Source organism: Phyllobates terribilis, unplaced genomic scaffold (genome assembly GCF_046119375.1).
Source record: "Phyllobates terribilis strain yellow unplaced genomic scaffold, ASM4611937v1 Scaffold_3__8_contigs__length_932513732, whole genome shotgun sequence".
Classification (NCBI taxonomy): Eukaryota; Metazoa; Chordata; class Amphibia; order Anura; family Dendrobatidae; genus Phyllobates; species Phyllobates terribilis.
In genome coordinates, this window is record NW_027362763.1 from 77922561 (window position 1) to 77938573 (window position 16013).

A 16013-nucleotide genomic window follows, 5' to 3' on the forward strand; every position below is an offset into this window, starting at 1 on the left:
TGAAATTAACAAGGTATAGCGCACACAGCAACAGCGGTGCCGTCTAACACGCAGCTGCAGCAGTGAGAAAATGGTGGCGACGGGGAAAATGGCTTGGTCTTATAGGGCAAGGACATGTGACATACACTGCCAATGACACATGCCCTTGCTTGTGTGAAAAAAAGCACTTCGCTCCGTGTGTGCGCTGCTGATAGGCTGACAGATTGCACCTCCCCACTGCAAATGCGGGAAAGAGAAAAAAAAATGGAGATCTTCATTGTTCCTGCAGAGATCCATCCCCTGCCCCTCCCCCCGCCCCGCTGTACACTCAAACTGCGTATTAACATTAATTTTCATCATTACTGAGAAAAAATCCAGTTATGATTTTGGTGCACGAACAGTTATCGAACATAACCTCGAACAGCCGAATTTTTCTCAAATTGTTCGTGTTCGCCGAACGGCTCGAACACCGCCCAAAACAGCTCGAATTTGAGATTGGCGAACAGTTCAAGTCGAACAACGCTCATCTCTAGTCTTAAAGGTCAATTTGACCTATTCAAGAAGACTAGAACTAATAAAGCCTCATAATAGTTGTGGCCCTATTGGAGTTTCTTCTTCCGCATTGGCCAATTATTGTGACCTTGTAATCTCTCCCAAGTATTAATATGCCATCAACTTTCATGGCAAATACTTGAAAATTATACCTCTTGGGTACAGAAAGGCAAACATTTTTCCTATTTTATTTCATTTACACAAAATGAGTGGCTTTGAATGACATTAGTTTCCAGTTTACAGAAGTTTTCTACAAAAAGGAGCGAAACGTATCGTGGGATGGAATGTATTAGATCTAACTATTTTATATATTTAGCATTTTTCTTTTTTTTTTTTAGCCACAACACAGATCCCAACAGGTTCCCTGTCGTCATTGCCGAGGCCGATTGTCTGACTTTTGCTTGTGTAGACGCTGATGGCCATGAAAGTCCAGACCTGATCTCCTTCCCCATCCAGCAGGAGGTGATGGTCCTACGACGGGAGCAGAAAGGCTGCAGCTTCTCCTACAGACTGGAGGGCGAGGTGGTGACTCTGGGCTGCACATGTGTCACACCTATCTCCATTTATTATTAGGTATTAGCTGCACAATTATGGCTGAAAATAATATTTTTCACTAATGAAAAAAACAACAATAAATGTTGACGCGTTTCCAGCCTGCACTATTGTTGTTAACTGTTTGAATTGTTTGTGTTTTTTATAATTTATTTATTATTATTAGATTATTTTAACCACGGTCAGTTAAATGTAATGAGGTCATTACTTCTTTGTTGTATTTTGATTATCTAGATCTTCAGATAAATGACCACAGGTTGGCTTATGGTCAGCCGATTCTCCTACTTGTAGAGGTCCATTTTTTGGTGCAATGACCTAGTCTGCTGCTGCCATCTACTGGTACAAAGGGTGCATACAGATTCTTGGAGGTTCGGTCTCTGGGCAATTAAAGCACGGCCAAGGGGGAATATAGCTTGTTAGGCAGACCATAGGGCTCCCTGCAAAGAAGTGCTCCAGCCTTGGTTGGTTACTTGCTCTATGGTAAGAAAAAAAAGACTACAAATGAAAAACATAAGATTTTACTAGAGGAGTAATAGAAATGATCTGTGCAGTACCAGAGACAGCCTGATGTAGATGGGCCTAGCGCTGCTCTAACACTGTGGAAACTTATATTTCTCATACTAACCGGCTTTTGAAGGTTAAAAAAACCACCTTTCACTCCCTGGCCCTTCACTGGAGGATTATATGCAAGGTTTGTGCAATGTGCAAGTTAAAAAGGAGAAAGATTATTTCATTCCTCAAGGAACTTCATTCATTAAGTCCTCAAAGTACTAAAAAGAACTGCAAAGAGGAGTGAGGGTCCCTCGCTTCTCCTAAACACTTACTGTTTAATCCTTGGGATACTACAAATACGACCACACCAGGGATAATGTCATCTCTATACCACTACACCACCAGGGACAATGTCATCTATATACCACTACACCACCAGGGACAATGTCATCTATATACCACTACACCACCAGGGACAATGTCATCTATATACCACTACACCACCAGGGACAATGTCATCTATATACCACTACACCACCAGGGACAATGTCATCTATATACCACTACACCACCAGGGACAATGTCATCTATATACCACTACACCACCAGGGACAATGTCATCTATATACCACCAGGGACAATGTCATCTATATGCCACTACACCACCAGGGACAATGTCATCTATATACCACCAGGGACAATGTCATCTATATACCACCAGGGACAATGTCATCTATATGCAACTACACCACCAGGGACAATGTCATCTATATACCACTACACCACCAGGGACAATGTCATCTATATACCACTATACCACCAGGGACAATGTCATCTATATACCACTACACCACCAGGGACAATGTCATCTATATACCACTACACCACCAGGGACAATGTCATCTATATACCACCAGGGACAATGTCATCTATATGCCACTACACCACCAGAGACAATGTCATCTATATACCACCAGGGACAATGTCATCTATATACCACCAGGGACAATGTCATCTATATGCCACTACACCACCAGGGACAATGTCATCTATATACCACCAGGGACAATGTCATCTATATACCACCAGGGACAATGTCATCTATATGCCACTACACCACCAGGGACAATGTCATCTATATACCACCAGGGACAATGTCATCTATATGCCACTACACCACCAGTGACAATGTCATCTATATACCACTACACCACCAGGGACAATGTCATCTATATACCACTATACCACCAGGGACAATATCATCTATATACCACCAGGGACAATGTCATCTATATAACACCAGCGACAATGTCATCTATATGCCACTACACCACCAGGGACAATGTCATCTATATACCACCAGGGACAATGTCATCTATATGCCACTACACCACCAGGGACAATGTCATCTATATACCATCAGGAACAATGTCATCTATATACTACTACACCACCAGGGACAATGTCATCTATATACCATCAGGAACAATGTCATCTATATGCCACTACACCACCAGGCACAATGTCATCTATATACCACTACATCACCAGGGATAATGTCATCTATATACCACTACATCACCAGGGGCAATGTCATCTATATACCACTACACCACCAGGGACAATGTCATCTATATACCACTACACCACCAGGGACAATGTCATCTATATACCATCAGGAACAATGTCATCTATATACTACTACATCACCGGGGATAATGTCATCTATATACCATCAGGAACAATGTCATCTATATACCACTACACCACCAGGGATAATGTCATCTATATACCACTACACCACCAGGGATAATGTCATCTATATACCACTACACCACCAGGGATAATGTCATCTATATACCACTACACCACCAGGGACAATACCATCTTTATACCACTACACCACCAGGAACAATGTCATCTATATACCACTACACCATCAAGAACAATGTCATCTATATACCACTACACCACCAGGGATGTCATCTATATACCACTACACCACCAGGGATAATGGCATCTATATACCATCAGCAACAATGTCATCTATATCGTACTACACCACCAGGGACAATGTCATCTATATGCCACTACACCACCAGGGACAATACCATCTATATACCACTACACCACTAGGAACAATGTCATCTATATACCCCTACACCACCAGGGATAATGTCATCTATATACCACTACACCACCAGGGATAATGTCATCTATATACCATCAGGAACAATGTAATCTATATACTACTACACCACCAGGAACAATGTCATCTATATACCACTACACCACCAGGAACAATATCATCTTTATATCACCAGGAACAATATCATCTATATACCACTTGTAAGGTAGCGCTATTGATCATGTTGAGGGGCACTCACTTCACCGGGTCAATTAAAGCACACATGCAACGTTTTCCGGTAATATGAAGTCCAGCAGTTTATTACACATCATAAACTTCTTATAACATAGTGCACCTCAGTGCCTCGCAGGAATGTTACACACGTAATATCCTAGAGCCTTTCAGTGGCAGCTATGCCCGCTTGGCTTCAGATACAGTCCTCAGCAAGGTAACAACAGCACCGATTTACCTTTGCCGGGTCTCAGCTGCTTCTATCAGCTCTGTTCTGCCACAGCTGTGGATTAAGGCTTCCGAGACGTGGTCTCCAGGCCATGTGCCTTCCAGGGCTACTGGTGTCCCAGACACAGGGACCAGGCCTCTTGCCTTCCAGGGCTACTGGTGTCCCAGACACAGGGACCAGGCCTCTTGCCTTCCAGGGCTACTGGTGTCCCAGACACAGGGATCAGGCCTCTTGCCTTCCAAGGCTACTGGTGTCCCAGACACAGGGACCAGGCCTCTTGCCTTCCAAGGCTACTGGTGTCCCAGAAACAGGGACCAGGCCTCTTGCCTTCCAGGGCTACTGGTGTCCCAGACACAGGGATCAGGCCTCTTGCCTTCCAAGGCTACTGGTGTCCCAGACACAGGGACCAGGCCTCTTGCCTTCCAAGGCTACTGGTGTCCCAGAAACAGGGACCAGGCCTCTTGCCTTCCAAGGCTACTGGTGTCCCAGACACAGGGACCAGGCCTCTTGCCTTAAAAGGCTACTGGTGTACCAGACACAGGGACCAGGCCTCTTGCCTTCCAAGGCTACTGGTGTCCCAGACATAGGGACCAGGCCTCTTGCCTTCCAGGGCTACTGGTGTCCCAGACACAGGGACCAGGCCTCTTGCCTTCCAAGGCTACTGGTGTCCCAGACACAGGGACCAGGCCTCTTGCCTTCCAAGGCTACTGGTGTCCCAGACACAGGGACCAGGCCTCTTGCCTCTTCAGGCTAATGGTGTCCCAGACACAGGGACCAGGCCTCTTGCCTCTTCAGGCTAATGGTGTCCCAGACACAGGGACCAGGCCTCTTGCCTTCCAAGGCTACTGGTGTCCCAGAAACAGGGACCAGGCCTCTTGCCTTCCAAGGCTACTGGTGTCCCAGACACAGGGACCAGGCCTCTTGCCTTAAAAGGCTACTGGTGTCCCAGACACAGGGACCAGGCCTCTTGCCTTCCAAGGCTACTGGTGTCCCAGACATAGGGACCAGGCCTCTTGCCTTCCAGGGCTACTGGTGTCCCAGACACAGGGACCAGGCCTCTTGCCTTCCAAGGCTACTGGTGTCCCAGACACAGGGACCAGGCCTCTTGCCTTCCAAGGCTACTGGTGTCCCAGACACAGGGACCAGGCCTCTTGCCTCTTCAGGCTAATGGTGTCCCAGACACAGGGACCAGGCTTCACCACTGTTTCAAAAACCACCAGGATTTATATATCCTTCTGTGCGCACAGGACCTGTGATGATGTCACAGTCATGTGATCAGTCACCTGAAGGGGAGGTACGTGGTCAGCCAGAACACACCCCCTGTGACATTTTGGCAATGCAGCAAGCCGCTGCATTACACACTACCCCACCAGGAACAATGTTATCAATATACCACTATACTACCAGGAACAATGTCATGTATATAGCACTATGTCAACAGGAACAATGCCATCTATATACCACAAGGAACCTACTGTATATACCACTATACCACCAGGAACAATGTTATCTATATACCACCAGGAAAATGTCATCTATATACCACTATACCAACAGGAACAATGTCATCTATATAGCACTACACCACCAAGAACAATGTTAGCTACATACGACTCCATCACCACGGACAACACCATCTACAAATCACCATGCTATTTTACAAATCACTATACCACTTGGGATAATGCTATCCACAGTCCACTACACCACCATCATACATGCCACTGCATCACAAGGAAAATTTCCATCTACATAGCACTGTACCACCAGGGACAATGCCATTTATAAATCATTACACCACTTGGGATAATGCTATGTGCAAATCACTACACTAACAGGAACAATACCAACTACATGCCACTATACCACCAGGAACAGTGCTATTTATATACCACTACACCGCCAGGGACAATGCCATCTACATACCACTATATCAACAGAAACAAAGCTATCTACATGCCACTATACCACCAGGAACAATGTCATCTATATACAGTAGCACTATACCACCAGGAACAATGTCATCTATATAGCACTACACCACCAAGAACAATGTCAACTACATACGACTCCATCACCATGGACAACACCATCTATAAATCACTACACCACTCAGGACAATGTTATCTACATACCACTACACCAACAGGAACAATGCAATCTATATACACCAGGTTCAATTCCATCTACATAACACTATGCCACCAGAAACTATGTGATCTACGTACCACTGCTCCACCAGGACAAATGTTGTGTGTATATTACTACACCATAAGGGAATATGCCTATTGTATATCACTACAGCACCAGGAAAAATGTCATCTATCACTACACCCCCAGAGAACATGTCATCTATATACCACTACACAACCAGGGACAATGCCATCTACATACCACTACACCACCAGGGACAATACCATCAACATACCACCATCAACCAGGGACCATGCCATCTACATACCACTACAAAATCAGGGACAATACCATCAACATACCACCATACAACCAGGGACCATGCCATCTACATACCACTACACAACCTGGGACAATGCCATCTGCATACTACAACACCACCCGGGGCAAAGCCATCTACATACCATTACACCACCAGGGACAATACCATCTACATAGCACTACACAACCTGAGACAATGCCTTCTGCATACTACTACACCACCTGGGGCAATGCCATCTACATACCACTACACAACCAGGGAAAATGCCATCTACATAGCACCACACAATCAAGGACAATGCAATCTACATACCACTACACCACCAGGGGCAATGCCATATACGTACCACTACACCATCAGGAGCAATATTATCTACATACCACCACACAACCAGGGACAATGCCATCTACATAGCACTACACCATCAGGGGCAATACCATCTACATACCACCACACAATCAGGGACAATGCCATCTACATACCACTACACCACCAGGGGCAATGCCATATACGTACCACTACACCATCAGGAGCAATATTATCTACATGCCACCACACAACCAGGAACAATGCCATCTACATACCACTACACCACCAGGGGCAATACCATCTACAAACCACCACACAACCAGGAACAGTGCCATATACATACCACTACACCATCAGGGGCAATGCAATCTACGTACTACCACACAACCAGGGACAATGCCATCTACATACCACTACACCATCAGGGGCAATGCCATCTACATACCACCACACAACCAGGGACAATGCCATCTACATACCACTACACCATCAGGGGCAATGCCATCTACATACCACTACACCACCAGGGGCAATGCCATATACATATCACTACACCATCAGGAGCAATACAATCTACGTACCACCACACAACCAGTGACAATGCCATCTACATACCACTACACCATCAAGGGCAATACCATCTACATACCAGCACACAACCAGGGACAATGCCATCTACATACCACTACACCATCAAGGGCCAATACCATCTACATACCATCACACAACCAGGGACAATGCCATCTACATACCACTAAACCATCAGGGGCAATACCATCTACATACCACAACACAACCAGGGACAATGCCATCTACATACCACTACACCACCAGGGGCAATGCCATCTACATTTCCCTACACCCCCAGGGACAATATCATCTACGTACCATTACACTACCAGAAACAATGCCATCTATATTCAGCTACACCATCAGGGGCAATAACATCTGCATACCACTACACTACCAAAGACAATATCATCTACGTACCATTATATCACCAGGGACAATGCCATGTACATTCCACTACAACACCAAGGACAATGCCATCTACATTTCCCTACACCACCAGGGACAATACCATCTATGTACCATTACACCATCAGAAACAATGGCATCTATATTCAGTTACACCACCAGGGGCAATAACATCTGCATACTACTACACTACCAAAGACAGTATCATCTACGTACCACTACATCACCAGGGACAATGCCATCTACATACCACTACATCACCAGGGACAATGCCATGTACATACCACTACACCTCCAGGGACAATACCATCAACATACCACCACTCAACCAGGGACCATGACATCTACATACCACCACACAACCAAGGACCATGCCATCTACATACCACTACACCACCCGGGGCAATGCCATCTACATACCACTACACCACCCGGGGCAATGCCATCTACATACCACTACACAACCAGGGACCATGCCATCTACATACCACCATACAATCAGGGGCAATGCCATCTACATACCTCTACACCACCAGGGGCAATACAATCTACCTACCACCACACAACCAGAGACAATGCCATCTACATACCACTACACCATCAGGGGCAATACCATCTACATACCACCACACAACCAGTGACAATGCCATCTACATACCACTACACCATTAGGGGCAATGCCATCTGCATACCACCACACAACCCGAGACAATGCAATCTACATACCACTACACCACCAGGGGCAATAACATATACATACCACCACACAACCAGGGACAATGCCATCTACATACCACTACACCACCAGGGCCAATGCCATATACATACCACAACACCATCAGGGGCAATGCCATCTACATACCACTACACAATCAGGGGTAATACCATCTACATACCACCACACCACCAGGGACAATGCCATCTACATACCACTACACTACCAGGGGCAATGCCATCTGCATACCACTACACTACCCAAGACAATATCATCTACATACCATTACATCACCAGGGGCAATGCCATCTACATTTCCCTACACCACCAGGGACAATACCATCTATGTACCATTACACCACCAGAAACAGTGGCATCTATATTCAGCTACAGCACCAGGGGCAATAACATCTGCATACTACTACACTACCAAAGACAATATCATCTACGTACCACTTTATCACCAGGGACAATGCCATGTACATACCACTACACCTCCAGGGACAATACCATCAACATACCACCACTCAACCAGGGACCATGACATCTACATACCACCACACAACCAAGGACCATGCCATCTACATACCACAACACAACCTGGGACAATGCCTTCTGCATACTACTACACCACCAGGGGCAATGCCATCTACATACCACTACACCACCCGGGGCAATGCCATCTACATACCACTACACAACCAGGGACCATGCCATCTACATACCACCATACAATCAGGGACCATGCCATCTACATACCTCTACACCACCAGGGGCAATACAGTCTACATACCACCACACAACCAGGGACAATGCCATCTACATACCACTACACAACCTGGGACAATGCCTTCTGCATACCACTACACCACCAGGGGCAATGCCATCTACATACCACTGCACAACCAGGGACCATGCCATCTACATACCACCATACAATCAGGGACAATGCCATCTACATACCTCTACACCACCAGGGGCAATTAAAACTACATACCACCACACAACCAGAGACAATGCCATCTACATACCACTGCACCATCAGGGGCAAAACCATCTACATACCACCACACAACCAGGGACAATGGCATCTACATACCACTACACCATTAGGGGCAATGCCATCTGCATACCATCACACAACCAGAGACAATGCCATCTACATACCACTACACCACCAGGGCCAATGCCATATACATACCACAACACCATCAGGCGCAATATTATCTACATACCACCACACAACCAGGGACAATGCCATCTACATAACACTACACAATCAGGGGTAATACCATCTACATACCACCACACCACCAGGGACAATGCCATCTACATACCATCACACCACCAGGGACAATGCCTTCTACATACCACTACACTACCAGAGGCAATGCCATCTACATACCACTACACCATCAGGGGTAATACCATCCACATACCACCACACCACCAGGGACAGTGCCATCTACATACCACTACACTACCAGAGGCAATGCGATCTACATACCACTACACCATCAGGGGTAATACCATCTACATACCACCACACCACCAGGGACAATGCCATCTACATACCACTACACTACCAGGGGCAATGCCATCTGCATACTACTACACTACCCAAGACAATATCATCTACATACCATTACATCACCAGGGGCAATGCCATCTACATTTCCCTACACCACCAGGGACAATACCATCTATGTACAATTACACCACCAGAAACAATGGCATCTATATTCAGCTACACCACCAGGGGCAATAACATCTGCATACTACTACACTACCAAAGACAATATCATCTACGTACCACTTTATCACCAGGGACAATGCCATGTACATACCACTACACCTCCAGGGACAATACCATCAACATACCACCACTCAACCAGGGACCATGACATCTACATACCACCACACAACCAAGGACCATGCCATCTACATACCACAACACAACCTGGGACAATGCCTTCTGCATACTAGTACACCACCAGGGGCAATGCCATCTACATACCACTACACCACCCGGGGCAATGCCATCTACATACCACTACACAACCAGGGACCATGCCATCTACATACCACCATACAATCAGGGACCATGCCATCTACATACCTCTACACCACCAGGGGCAATACAGTCTACATACCACCACACAACCAGGGACAATGCCATCTACATACCACTACACAACCTGGGACAATGCCTTCTGCATACTACTACACCACCAGGGGCAATGCCATCTACATACCACTACACAACCAGGGACCATGCCATCTACATACCACCATACAATCAGGGACAATGCCATCTACATACCTCTACACCACCAGGGGCAATTAAAACTACATACCACCACACAACCAGAGACAATGCCATCTACATACCACTACACCATCAGGGGCAATACCATCTACATACCACCACACAACCAGGGACAATGCCATCTACATACCACTACACCATTAGGGGCAATGCCATCTGCATACCACCACACAACCAGGGACAATGCCATCTTCATACCACTACACCACCAGGGGCAATGCCATATACATACCACCACACAACCAGGGACAATGCCATCTACATACCACTACACCACCAGGGCCAATGCCATATACATACCACAACACCATCAGGCGCAATATTATCTACTTACCACCACACAACCAGGGACAATGCCATCTACATAACACTACACAATCAGGGGTAATACCATCTACATACCACCACACCACCAGGGACAATGCCATCTACATACCACTACACTACCAGAGGCAATGCCATCTGCATACTACTACACCATCAGGAGTAATACCATCTACATACCACCACACCACCAGGGACAATGCCATCTGCATACTACTACACTACCCAAGACAATATCATCTACGTACCATTACATCACCAGGGGCAATGCCATCTACATTTCCCTACAACATCAGGGACAATACCACCTATGTACCATTACACCACCAGAAACAATGGCATCTATATTCAGCTACACCACCAGGGGCAATAACATCTGCATACTACTACACTACCAAAGACAATATCATCTACATTCCACTACACAACCAGGGACAATGCCATCTGCATACCACTACACAACCAGGGACAATGCCATCTACATACCACTACACCACCAGGGACAATACCATCAACATACCAACATCAACCAGGGACCATGCCATCTACATACCACTACACAACCAGGGACAATACCATCAACATACCACCACACAACCAGGGACCATGAAATCTACATACCACTACACCATCAGGGGCAATGCCATCTACATACCACCACACAACCAGGAACAATGCCATCTACATACCACTACACCACCAGAGGCAATGCCATATACATACCACTACACCATCAGGAGCAATATTATCTACATGCCACCACACAACCAGGGACAATGCCATCTACATACCACTACACCATCAGGGGCAATACCATCTACATACCACCACACAACCAGGGACCATGCCATCTACATACCACTACACCATAAGGGGTAATACCATCTACATACCCCCACACCACCAGGGACAATGCCATCTACATACCACTACACTACCAGGGGCAATGCCATCTGCATACTACTACACCACCAGGGACAATATCATCTACGTACCATTACACAACCAGAAACAATGCCATCTATATTCAGCTACACCACCAGTGACAATGCCATCTGCATACCACTACATCACCAGGGACAATGCCATGTACATTCCACTGCACCACCAAGGACAATGCCATCTACATACCATTACACCTCCAGGGACAATACCATCAACATACCACCACACAACCAGGGACCATGACATCTACATACCACTACACAACCTGGGACAATGCCATCTACATACCATTACATCACCAGGGACAATACTATCTACATACCACTACATAACCAGGGAAAATGCCATCTACATAACACCATACAATCACGGATAATGCCATCTACATACCTCTACACCACCAGGGGCAAAACCATCTACATACCACCACACAACCAGGGACAATGCCATCTACATACCACGACACCATCAGGGCCAATGTCGTCTACATACCACTACACCACCAGGGACAATGCCATATACATGCCACTACACCATCAGGGGCAATACAATCTACGTACCACCACACAACCAGGGACAATGCCATCTACATACCACTACACCATCAGGGGCAATGCCATCTACATACCACAACACAACCAGGGACAATGCCATCTACATACCACTACACCACCAGGGGCAATGCCATATACATATCACCACACAACCAGGGACAATGCCATCTACATACCACTACACCACCAGGGGCAATGCCATATACATACCACAACACCATCAGGGGCAATATTATCTACATACCACCACACAACCAGGGACAATGCCATGTACATACCACTACATCACCAGGGGCAATGCCATCTACATTTCCCTACACCACCAGGGACAATATCATCTACGTACCATTACACCACCAGAAACAATGGCATCTATATTCAGCTACACCACCAGGGGCAATAACATCTGCATACTACTACACTACCAAAGACAGTATCATCTACGTACCACTACATCACCAGGGACAATGCCATCTACATACCACTACATCACCAGGGACAATGCCATGTACATACCACTACATCACCAGGGACAATGCCATGTACATACCACTACACCTCCAGGGACAATACCATCAACATACCACCACTCAACCAGGGACCATGACATCTACATACCACCACACAACCAAGGACCATGCCATCTACATACCACTACACAACCTGGGACAATGCCTTCTGCATACTACTACACCACCAGGGGCAATGCCATCTACATACCACTACACCACCCGGGGCCATGCCATCTACATACCATTACATCACCAGGGACAATACCATCTATATACCACTACACAACCAGGGACCATGCCATCTACATACCACCATACAATCAGGGACAATGCCATCTACATACCACTACACCATTAGGGGCAATGCCATCTGCATACCACCACACAACCAGGGACAATGCCATCTACATACCACTACACCACCAGGGGCAATGCCATATACATACCACCACACCACCAGGGACAGTGCCATCTACATACCACTACATTACCAGGGGCAATGCCATCTGCATACTACTACACTACCCAAGACAATATCATCTACCTACCATTACATCACCAGGGGCAATGCCATCTACATTTCCCTACACCACCAGGGGCAATAACATCTGCATTCTACTACACTACCAAAGACAATGTCATCTACGTACCACTACATAACCAGGGACAATGCCATCTACATACCACTACACTACTAGTGGCAATACTATCTGCATACCAATATACCACCAGGGGCAATGCCATCTGCATAGCTCTACACTACCAAGGGCAAAGCCACCTATGTACTAATACATAAAACATAAATACAAAAAAAAATACATAAAAACATTGAAATGGCAAGAAGCACGTAATGCGTTGACGTGTTTTGACCTACATGATCTTAGTCACAACATTGTGTATTACCACTGAAATTGTCCTAATAATAATGTACCCTAATCCAATGGGTCACTCTTCCTAGCTGAATACATATAAGACATATTGACCAAGGTGCATGATTACACTGCGGGCAAATAAACGGAAGTGCTATAAAAAACTCAATTTTATTGATATAATAAAAACATTTAAAATCAGATAAAGTGCAAATATATGAAAGGAGGGATTACGACTCATGTAAACCACCGGCGCATCAGGAAAAGATTATCTTGAGGAATTGATTTTCATGTAAACCATCTGACTTAGAAATAAAGTGCAAATGCTTTTATGTGCACATCTATAAAGTGTCAAAATGTGTCATTTATTTCACTCAAAAAAGTTTTTTCTTTTAGTGTATGAATAACAATTGTGATCAAAAGTATCAAATACCATATATAAAAGATGTGAGGTTATACAGATGGATAGCCCTGTGTTTCAGAGTGATGTGAAGTGAATCTCAGCAAACCTCATTAATTAGTAGCAGGTAAGTATCCTTTAAGGAAATACTAATCCCTGTTGAAATAAGAAGGTGCTGAAATAAGTGTTTGAGGGATATTGGACATTGAGTGATACATACTGTAGGAAAGCCAAGTAGAAGTGGGTTACATCCTAGCACTGCAGGTCAAGATTAGATGCACCTGGCTAGCTTTGACTAAGAACCAGGGCCTGTGCTCACCTGAGAGTTCTTAGCCTGCTGGGGAAGTTGAGCAAAGTGGAGTTTGTTGAAGCTGGTGAGTAACCAGCCGAAATGTGAGCTGTAGCTGGGAGAGAGACAAGCAAGAGTCTATGTGGATTGAGACTGCACAAGACAGCTAGGAAAGCTGAGCAGATTGCATGTTGGAGCTGGAGAGTAACGTGTGGAAGCTACAGACTGTTCAGTGTGAACTGTGCATGGAGTTGAACACTTCTGTTTAGAGCTGGAAGCTGCTGAAGCTCAGGCTGAAGGTGATACCAAGACTGGTAAGATGGTGCCTCTTCTTTGAGGAGAACGGACTGTATATATTATGTCATTGTGACTGCGAGGAAGAAAAGATCTCTTGTGTTGGCAGTCTTAGCCAGAAGCTGAGGGCGAGGACTGGAATCTGTTCTGGTGAGCCTGCACTGATATATATATATATATATATATATATATATATATATATATATATATATATATACCTACTGAATTAACTGTTTATTTGCTGTGAGACCTTTGTGCCCAAAAGAGGCTGTTTTTGGTTTTGATTCTTTTGGAGTTTTCAAGTATATGGTGGTTTCATCCTACAGAAAGTATCAAGCTGGTAAGTTTCACCAGGGCTGCCACTGGGAATTTCAGGGCCCCATACTGTCAAAATATCCGGGCCCCCTTGAGAATCCGCCCAGGCTCTACCTCCAACCCTTGAACCTTCCACAGTCCCATCGCCCCCTCCTGGAGAAACTCCACTTCTGCACCACGTCCTCACCAATCACACATTAAGCTCCCAGTGAACAGCAGATCACACACATAGCCAGCAGCTTTTGTTTTGGACAAACGATTTCTTAAGCCGCCACCACAACAAGAAGATTCTTCTGGCCCTTCTCTACTCTAACCTATTAAATGTTTCTTATAATACCCAATACTTTTTGTAGGTATATTTTATTTATTTTTCTTTAAGGTAATGTGTCACGTACATTTTTTTTAAACTAATTGTAACCAGATTGTGACAATTTTTTTTATAATCTGTATTTCTGATTGCATCAATCATTCCCTCCCCAACCAGAATGTATGCGCTCCTGGAGAATCCTGAGCGCGGCCGCCTGATGTTGTAATTCGGCATTTGGTTTAGCAGCATCGCTCA